The following is a 10,746-nucleotide window of genomic DNA, read 5'->3' on the forward strand; positions in this document are numbered from 1 at the left end:
GCCCACATCAGTTTCACAGAACTCTCTGGATATAGAAGATGAACTGAAGTGACATTTGTGCTTTAAATTTTCCATATCCTTCCTTCAGTTTTACATTTCACTTTGCATAGAGCCCATTCTTTGTTAAATGACACAGAAATAATAAATTCTAGAGAAATAGCATCCAAATAGATATTTAAAAATATGGCAGAGTTTGGACATAAATCCATACAATTTACATGAGAGATTTGGTGTGTTGTGGCTGGGAGAAAGGGGGGAGACTGGCAGGCTGATACAGTGTACCTAAGACATAATCAGGATAAATATAAAATATTTGCTCTCCATAAGGTCTGTTCAGTCAGAGGAGACTGTGGGCACGGGGTAGAGAGTGCACCCAGGGAAAGAAGCCACCAGGGCAGGAGACAGGCGGTGCATCTTCGGGCTCACTAACTCTCATCCCCAGTGTGTTGGCAACAGAGAGCATTTGCATAGAACTTCCATCCTTGACAATTGAATATTGTTTAGGAAGCAAACTCATGGACAGGTCATTGGCAATCAACAGCTAGTTGACATTGGCCAGAGTCAATGACCCCCACCACAGTGCTAAGGTCCCCTCTTAACAAACCTAAAATCTTTCTCCTCTTCACATATTTAAAGAAAATGATCCAGAGCAAAAATAAGCTTTGAAACACTCTAAAGTGTTTTTATTTATAACAGATCCAAGTAGAGAAGACCACTAATGGGAAGGGTACCTCGGGGTGCTACCTAGAGCAGCAGTATAGCACTACAAAAAAAAAAAAAAAAAGAACCACACTGTCTATCTTAAACCAAAATATAACTTTGTACAAAAGACAAGAATAACTCGCACTAAGGTGTTCAAAAATAAAGCTAGTGTTAAATAAGAAACAAATCAAAGTATAATGATCTTTGAAATGAAGAAGCAAAATTCACATTATTTGGCAACATTGTTGCATTTGGTCTGAGTTGGCCTCAAGAGGAAGAGGAATTCACTGTAATTAAAATGAAACAAAAGGAGGGAGATTAAGCACAGATATGTAATGTGGCCATCTCAAAAGAAATACCTTAAAAACTAATGGCTTGCCTACATATTAGCAGCAATCATTTAGAAATGTGAAAAAAAAAATTAACTCATTATATCTGGAAGCTAAAAACCACTCCGTCTGGAAGTCCTGCGAATGCAGGTCCTATCTGGGGAATGTGGCATAAACCCACTACCCAGGTAGAAAGCGAGGACTTGATCTACAAGCTCCATCTCAGCCATCCACTGGATGTCATTCTGTGTCATTCTTGGGCAATGGCACTGAAAATCCCCTCTACCCCAGATGTTCTCCCTTCTGATTTTATGGCTGATTGAGAGTTTATCTGCATCCAGATCAAATATCATCTTAGAATTTCTTGTTTCTTTATCCAAAATTGTCTACTGTGATATTATGTTCATAAGAAAATGTTCATATTTCTTCTTTTCTTTTTGAGGTGCTAGAATTGAACCCAGGACCCTGAGCATGCTAAGCAAGCACTCTCCTGCTGAGACACATCCCCAATCCCCTCCATCCCTGCTTCACTTACTTTTTTAGTTTTGTTCAATTTTGAGACAGGGTTTTGCTATGTGGCCCAGGCTGGCCTCAATCTTGTGATCCCCTTCTGCCTTAGACTCCCATGTATTTGCAACTATAGGCAGACACCAACTGGCTGCGCTATAAAATACATATATTTAGACTTCTCCCTTTTCTCTGGTATACAATTTCTAAAATCCTTAGAATCTTTTGCATGATTAGCTTCTTACTGTGTGTTAAAGAGGTGACCCATGACTGGAGGTTCCATAGAGCACCAGGAGAGAGACTGGTGGCCAAGAACCAGCCCTGAGATTAAGTTAGAAGTCTGAGACTCCCTCAACCCCAGAAATGGGAAGGGAGGAAGGCTGGGTTGATCCCCATAGCCAGTGACATAATCATTCCAGCCATACAACGGCACCTCAGTGAGGTTCAGAAGGACAAGGCTCAGGGACCCTCAGGACCACAGAGTACCTGGGGGTTTCTGGAGGACAGAGAGCCCAGAGAGGATGCTCAGAATCCTCCCCCATGCTTTGCCCTCTCCAGGTCCCCTCTGGACATTGATCTTCACCTCCGTAATTTCTCTCGTGACAAACTGGCAAACATGAGGGTTCCCTTGAGTTCTGTGAGCCGCTCTGATAAACTAATTGACCATGAGGAGGGGCTTTTAGGATCCTCCAATCTATCAGCCATATCGAAAAAAAGATGTGGGCAACTCTCTCCTCGCCACAGGTAGGTGAGTGGAGGGAGGGCTCGTGGAGCTGAGCCCTAAGCCTTTGGGGTCCAAGAACAATTCAGGATCAATAGGGGCTGTCCGAGTGGAGCTCCGCTGAAGGATATCCAATTGGTGTCTGCTGGAGATCAGAGAAAAAACCAACATTGCAGTGTCCAAAGTGGCTTTTCCCATCCCTCATGCCCACTATGGCCCCAGGTAACTTTCTGCTTTTTTGGCCTGGCCTTCCTACCACTTAGCATTATTTGAATGATTTCATTCACTTATTTGCCTATTTACCATCTGTCTCCTTCACTTAAACAAAAGCTCTGTGGAGCCTGATTCTTCCTGCTCACTTCTGTGTCTAATAAAGAGCAGACCCTCAACATATGTGTGTTCAATTAAATTTGAAAGAAATAGCATGATAGGTATAGAAAGGCGGCATTCTGTAGAGGTGTAAGTTCTGCCCTGAAGTCATACATAGATGTAACCAGCTCAGTCTCTAAATTGGGGATAGGAGCTTATAAAAGTAATGCCAGAGTTCATTTGAGAGAATAAATATATGAATAAAGGGGATACAATAGTCCATTCTTCTCCATGGTTTCCTTTCTGTGGTTTCAGTTACTTGCAGTGAACCAAAGTCTGAAAAGGTTAAATGGCAAATCCTAGAAATAATTGGCAAGTTTTAAACTGTGCCTCTTTCTGAGTATCGGGATGAGATCTTGCAGGGTCCTGCTCCATTCCATCTGGGATGTGGGTCACACTTTTCCCAGTGTATCCACAGTGTATACACTACCTACAAATTAATTGCTTAATAATCATCTTGTTCATCAGATCAACTGTTGATGGTATTGTAATTCTGTGTTCAAGTAACCCTTATTTACTTAATATTGGCCACAAACTGCAAGCATAGAGATGTTGGTGATTCAGATATGCCAAACAGAAAGTGTAAAGTGCTTCCTTTAATTAAAAGTTAAAAGTGCTTAACTTATTAGGACAGAAAAAAAATCACTATGCTGAGGCTGTTAAGATTTATGATAAAAATTAATCTTCTATGTATGGGATTGTGAAGAAGTAGAAAGAAATTTGTGCTAGTCAATTCACAATAGCTAAACTATGGAACTAACCAAATGCCCTTTAACTGATGAATGGATAAAGAAAATGTGGCACATATACACAATGGAATATTACTCAGCCTTAGAGAAAAATGAAATTATGGCATTTGCAGATAAATGGATGGAACTAGAGAACATCATGCTAAATGAAATAAGCCAATCTCCCTCAAAACAAAGGCCGGATATTTTTCCTGATAAGCAGCTGCTGATGCATAATAGGCGGGGGGGGGTAGAGAAGAATGAAGGGACTTTGGATTGTGTAGAGGGGAGTGAGGGAGGGGGTAGGACTGTAGGGATGGGAAGGACGGTAGAATGAGACAGACATTATTATCCTATATGCATGCGCAATTACACTACTAGTGTGACTCTGAACCATGTATAACAGAGGAAAATGAGAAGTTGTGCTCCATTTGTGTGCAATATGTCAAAATGCATTCTTCTGTCAGGTACAACTAATTAGAAGAAATTTTAAAAAATAGAAGGGAGGCCAGAAAATATAAGAAAGGGATTAAGAAAGGGAGGAGAGATAAAGGGGAGATACTGGGGAATTAAATTTATCAAACTATACTGGTTTATTGTGTGAATGTATGAATTTATTATAATCCCACATTTATGTATAATTATAATTCACCAATAAAAGGGGAAAATAAATAAATAGTATTGGGAGAAAAAAAAGAAATTTGTGCTAGTTTTAATGTACTTCAAACTGCAAAAGTCATGGCCAAAGTGTGTGGTAGATGCTCAGCTAAGATGAAAACTGAATGAAACTATTGGATTAGTGAGCTTTTGCAGTTTTCTATTGCAAGGTGGTCTTGGGACATTTCCTGCACAGATAAGGGTGGAGGGGCTACTGCACAAACCACTATTTGGGGACAATATAAATCTAAATCGTGGAGAACCTAGCCTAACTACTTCACAGAACATTCTATATTTCTGCAAAAATGAAAACAGTACAGCATGGTTTCAAGGATAGACTTAGCAGGTCACAGTATATAGAACAAAATAGCATCCTACAGGAACCCACCACATCAATGTTTATAGCAGCACAATTCACAATAGCTAAACTGAGAAACCAACCCAGATGCCCTTCAGTGGATGAATGGATAAAGAACATGTGGTATATATACACAATGGAATATTACTTGGCATTAAAAGAGAATAAAATCATGGCATTTGCAGGTAAATGGATGAAGCTGGAGAATATAATGCTAAGTGAAATTAGCCAATCCCAAAAAAACCAAATGCCAGATGATTCCTCTGTTTTAAGGATGCTGATCCATAATGTGCTGGTGGGGGGATGGGAGGATTAAATGAACTCCAGATAGGAAAGGGGAATAGGAAAGGGAGGGAAAAGAGGGGCAGGAAAGTTGGTGGAATGTGATGGTCATCATTACCCTAAGTACATGTAAGAAGACCCAAAGGATGTGACTCTACTTTGTGTACAACCAGAGATATGAAAATTGTGCTCTATATGTTCAATATGAACTGTAATGCATTCTGTTGTCATATAAAATAAATCTAAATTTGAAAAAATAAAGAAAAATGAGAATTTAAGAAAATCATCAAAAACAACAAAAAAAGTCAACAAAAACTAAGTGCAGTAACACCTGGTAAAGAGGCGGGGAAGGGCAGACAGAATCCTGGAATGGCACCACAGTTTTTTAGCCCCTAGTGTATGTGGCCTGCATAATCTCCCCCACTCCACTGAGCATCTTCAGGACTGGCAAATACAATGACTTGTACCTCATTCTTTAGGTGACCTCATAGGAAAAGGTCGAAGACATTTTACAAACTTAACTCAGTTTCCTAATTAGTTGAGGTTAATTATTTGAGAATAAGTGAGCTTACTCTGCCTGGGCCTGATCCAATCAGACTAGATCTTAAAAGTGCCCTGGTCCTTCCTGAAGCTCCACAACATGAGAGGGATCCTGGAAGGGGCTGGGTGCTGGGGGCTGGAGAGCAGCCTCTAGGGCTGACAGTGGTCCTCAGAGGATGAGCTTGGAGATAGAAAGTGGGACTTCAGTCCTCTGAGGACAAGGAAATGGGTTCTGCCACGGACTTGAGGGAACAAGGGGCAGATCTCTCCCTGACTGTGCTGGATAGGGGATGTACCCCTTGGGGCCGTGACCTCAGCCTGGAGAGCTGTGGGCTCATGGCGGACAGAATTACGCCATCCCTGGGCTTCTGACTCTGTAGCAGGGAGCTACAGAGAGGCTGCTATTCTAAGTCACGGAGTTTGCAAAAATAGAAAGATTAATGCAGAAGAGAAGGACACCTCCATACACAGTTGGGGACCAGATATGAACTCCCTGGAAGCAATGAGTCAAGATATTCATAAGGTACTCTGCTCAAAATAATTCCAGATGGATAAAATAATTAGGTGAAAAGAAAAAAGCCAATAACAATAGCATGCTGTTCTGGTCAATCTGTGCTGCTGATATGGTACTACAGCCTGGGGGAGGGAGACTAGTAAAATTGAAGAAGGGGATCAGGGAGAAGGAGCTCCCCATTCTGCTCCCCATTCTGGATGCTGGAGTGAGCTCAGGGCTGGCTCGGTGGACCTTCTTCTCTTGTGCAAATAGACAACTTTCTGCTGGGTCCTCTCATGGCTGAGGGGGCAGGTGCTGACCTGGCTGTGCATTAGTGTCAGGCCCAAGTCCTGTAGGGGGCTCCACCCTGGTGACCTTCCAAGCCCCCACTTCCCAACACCATCCAACAGAGGATTAGGGTTTCAACCCTGGAGCCCTGGGAGACATGCCCCGCAGTCCCTAACTCTCAAAGTATATCGGTAAATGCTTCTCAAAGCTCAGGGTAAAGGCATAATTTTGGAGCATAAAAATGAGAGGAGCCAAGAAATCTTATGCAATATTCCGTCTGGTTGAATTTACAAAATGAAAACTTCAAACAAAAATAACAACATAAGCCTAGGAAAATATTTGCCTCAGAGATAACAGGTAAATGCTTAGTATCTTGTCCATATAAATTTATGGAAAAGCATATGAAGTATTTACATGTTGATATGTGTATGTGGGTATTCACACAGTTTGAGGATGAAAATACTAACAGTCTAATTTCCAAACCAAATATCTCTGGATGGCAAAATTTATCAGTGATTTTAAAATTACTTCTTTAAATTATATCCTTCCTCTATGTACAATTTGTAAAATGATTTTGTTAATTTTATGAACTCATAAAAATAATAATTTCATACATAATAGAATTTCAATATTTTACTACAAAGAATAGTATGCAATCTACCAATATTGTTTATATTTGTAAATTTTTATAGCCATTTAATAATGAAAGATAAGGAAACATATTGGAACACAATTACATATCAATGCCATTATTACAACTGTGTGGAGATGTTTCAAGCACAAAGATGGATAAAGGTTTCAAGATCACATGTTGCCATTAAAACAGGTATTATTTTACAAGAGTAAGGTTGGAAAGAATAAATCTTTTAGACTATTTTATGTTTGAAATAAATGTACTATATCTGAAGAAAGAGTAGATAGATACATAATAAATGATTGATTGAAGACAGGTCGAAAGATGATAGATGGCTTTGTCCTGTGGGCTGTTTTCTACAGGTTCTGTAGTAAAACGACCACAGACTAGGTGGCTTGAACCCAGAGCTTTAGGTCCTCATAGTTTGGGAGCCTGGAAGTCTGAGGTCCAGGTGTTCCAGGGTTGGATACTTCAGAGGCCCCCTGCTTTGGCATGTGGGGTGCCCTCTGCTTTCTGCATCTTCACATGGATGTCCCTGATGGTGCATCTGTGTCCTGGTTTCCTCTTCTTATTAGGATACCCAGTCTTCATGGCTTGGGGCCCATCTGATGACCTGGCTTTAACTTCATTATCCCTTTAAAGACCTGTCTCCAAATATGGTCCCATTCAGAGTTAGGACTTCAACACAGGGATTCTGGAGGGTATAAACGATTCACCCTCTCACCTTGCCTGAGAATAACGCCTCCCAAGTAGACAAGGACACTCAACTTGCATTCCTGTCTCTTTCCAAAATGATGATCCTAATAAAATTGTGATAACATTGACGGTTATCTTGGTCCCTTTCAACCTTGGTTTTGTCGAAGGGTCAATCCTACTGTGGCTTCACATGTTAGGATTAACTTAGTGGCGTGTGAAGAAGGCCGGGCGCAGTGTGCCTGCAGTGAATCCCAGCACCTTTAGGTTGCTTCAGCATCTTTTTCAAATACGTTTGACTTTATCACACCTGCAGCAAGGAGTCGTCACCTCTGACGGTCTCCTGTTCTTCTCTCAGCTCCCTTAACATCCCTGGTGACCACCTCCTATGAAACAGCTGGGCCCAGCCTCCTTGACTTGCCCCCATAACCCCCTTGCCCCTTGTGGACGGAGCAGACGAGCCACAGTGACACTTCTCAGTCAGGGTGACTCAGGGAACTTGTGTGCCCCTGCTCTAACCCCCCAGGTAAGCTCCCTCAGGACCATGGGCTCTGTCCCACCTGCTCCTGCTGGTGGAGCTTTCCTACCTCAAGAGGAATAAAATGGACACAATTCCAAGGAGAGCCACAGGTGTCCAATGCAAAGGACACTGCTCACAGGGCAGACACTGAGGCAGCAGGCCAGGCCAGGACAAAGAGGAACCCCAGGAACCAGACACAAAGCCCTGGGCTTCCTGTCAGGCAGGCCAGAGTTGAAGGCCTCTCTCGTGGGAGAAACCTCAAGGCCAAAGAGGATAAAATATGTCCCTGGACACTGCAAGCATTGACCTACTTATCCCCTTCCCCCACACACACTTATTCCAACCTAATCACTTTCTTAGATCTTCCTACCCAATACCTTAATGTCAGGGCAGACAGAATTTGCAACAAATCCAAAGAGGCATTCAGCCGTGGTTCTTGTATTTATTTATTTTTAAAAGAGCAAAAAAAAAAAAGGTGACCTTTTTTGTAGTGGAACTGTATTTATGATAGCAAAAATATTTCAAATCCTCGTGATAAAAAATCGCTCTGGGAAAATGGGCCACATTCAATTCATGGCTTCATGGGCTTGCACTCTTCCAGCCTGTGCCCCCTACAGACGCATGCGTCCGATGCAAACCCAGGAAGCTTTTGGAAAATTAAGGTCTGGTGTTTCTCTCCAGATCTAGAACTTCTCACACGGCATGTCTCCCAAAAGGGAGCTAGACGGAAAACTCAAACAGGAGACTGGGATTGCAAAATTACTGAGAAGAAAAGGGAAAAAAAAAAACATACTAAAGGCGGGTAGGCAACAAAGCCAGGAAGACAAATAACAGATGGACAAGCAAGAAAGCAAATGCCAAGGACCAGAAGAGGCAGGAGCTGAGTTGTCCAACATTATCAGGAGAGATGGCAAAATAGTCAGAATCAGCCAGTGCGGATTTCTGCAGGGCCCCCACCTGTGGAGGCAGAGCCCTGGCCAGCGCAGGAGCCGTCTCATAGAAACAGAGGCACCTGCTCATGTCACCTATTGTCTTGTTGTAGAACTCAGGAGACTGGTACTTGGCATTACCCTGGAAAGAGAGACCGGGGATTAACTTGCAGTGGGTCTTCCTGTTGTAGGTATCAGCTTCATGCACACGCTCAAGACAGCCCTCATCCAGCACACACATGGCTTGTGTGGACCACCAAAGCGCATCCCAGGGACAGTACAGAATTCATGCCAGCGAGGTGGCATCCCTATCAAGCAGGACTTGCTAAGCACCCACACCAGGATTCCTTGTTATTTTGCAATGTGGCTCATCAATATTTGTTCATATAAACAAAGTGTTTTCTTTTCCTTCAGAAATGAGCTCCATTAGCTGTACTTAAAGTCTCCAGTAAAGAATACGTCTCCTGCGCTGCCAAAGGATGTGGCAGGTGAAGCCATCTGAGAGGCTCTCAGGGAAAGTGAGATGCCCAGGAGCCCCACCTCCCCTCTGCCTCAGCGTCTACCTATGTGAAAGGAGGTCCTGGGTTCCTCCCAGAATGGAGGTGAATGGAGATCTCAGGGGAGGAAAATCAGCAGAAACAGGACTAGTTAGACCGGGGATTAGGAAATTCTGCTCAGCCGCCAAATCTAGCCATGATTTTGCATGTCCCTTCAGCTAAAAGTAGTTCTTACACTTTTAAAGGTCTATAAAAGACAGGGAGACAGAAGCAGGGACACAGAAAAGAAAATGGGACAGAGAAATGTAAGCTCTGAAGATCCTAAAATTTGTATTATCTGGCACTGAGTGGAAGCATCTCTTTCCCTCCCAGCCCACCCCTGAGTTGGTGGATATTCTGTAGAGTGGTGATCAGAAATGCCTATAAGTCCTCACTTCCTGTCCCACGTGAGGCCTTTCTGGGTCACCACAGGAGAAGGGTTTAGAAGCAAGAGATAACACAGGCAATATTAACATCAGTGGCTATTAATAGTATGTGCCCATGACAAATTAGAGCTTCACTTTGTGTCAACTGAGTGAATCCTCACCACCCTAGAGGAATCCTCTATTTCAGCCCTCTTCAGAGAAGGAGGCTGAGGAACAGAGAGGGTAAATGGTCTCTCCAAGAGATACCCCTAGAAAGTGGTGGGAACCAGGATTTGAACTGAGGGACTTCACAGTTGTAGATCTTGAAATACAGATGAGTCAGGATAAGTTAATATGTGCTGCAATAACAAAATTCACTATGAATAGTGTGTCTTTCAATAGCAAACTCATGGCTGTGCTCTGGCCCCTGGTATCCTTGTCCCTGGGATCCAGGCTGATGATGCAGCCTGCACCTAGAATACTGTGGCCGTGCCTCAGAAGGGGAAAAACAGGAGACTCCACGTTGCCTCCCAAAGCTTCTGTGGGGTATGGCCTTCACCTCTTCTGATCAGGTCTCTCCAAATAATGGGTGGGAGGGTCAGGCCTGGTGCTTGTGGGGCAGGAGAGCATCACCCTCCATCGGGAGGCACAGTGCACACCCAAGTCCTGCTGTGTGTCTGCCCCAGGACACCACATGGACCTCCTGTCAGTGTCAAGACTAGGTCTTGGAGTCCTCTAGACTGGCCATGGGCTCTAGAGTTCCCTCCACTTCTCCTCCTGAAATTTTTCGGAAGAGGACATTAGAACAGCCCTTCACTGTAGACATGGAACCTTCCACCTCTCTGTCTGTCCCTCTTTCTCTCTAAACACACACACACACACACACACACACACTATACTACACTTCACTTATTTCAGAATTCATCCACACAATTGTGAGGACTGGCAACTATAAAACCCACCGAGCATGTAACAAGATGGAGATTAGGATGAGTGTCTCATTCTTGAGTCCAAAAATTGAAAACAGGCAGAATTTCTAAGTTGTGGTCCAGCGCTGTAGTTGTTCTCCTTTGGAAACCTCAGTCTTTGCTCTTA

At 43.1% G+C, this 10,746-nt stretch overlaps 1 pseudogene; it reads right to left on the bottom strand.

The window, feature by feature from the left end:
• LOC144373319 (melanoma inhibitory activity protein 2-like) overlaps nucleotides 1–8,991 on the bottom strand; it is a 50,788-nt pseudogene extending 41,797 nt beyond the window's left edge.
• Between the last annotated feature and the right edge of the window lie 1,755 nt (nucleotides 8,992–10,746).

This window comes from Ictidomys tridecemlineatus, unplaced genomic scaffold, assembly GCF_052094955.1.
Source record: "Ictidomys tridecemlineatus isolate mIctTri1 unplaced genomic scaffold, mIctTri1.hap1 Scaffold_3514, whole genome shotgun sequence".
Lineage (NCBI taxonomy): Eukaryota > Metazoa > Chordata > Mammalia > Rodentia > Sciuridae > Ictidomys > Ictidomys tridecemlineatus.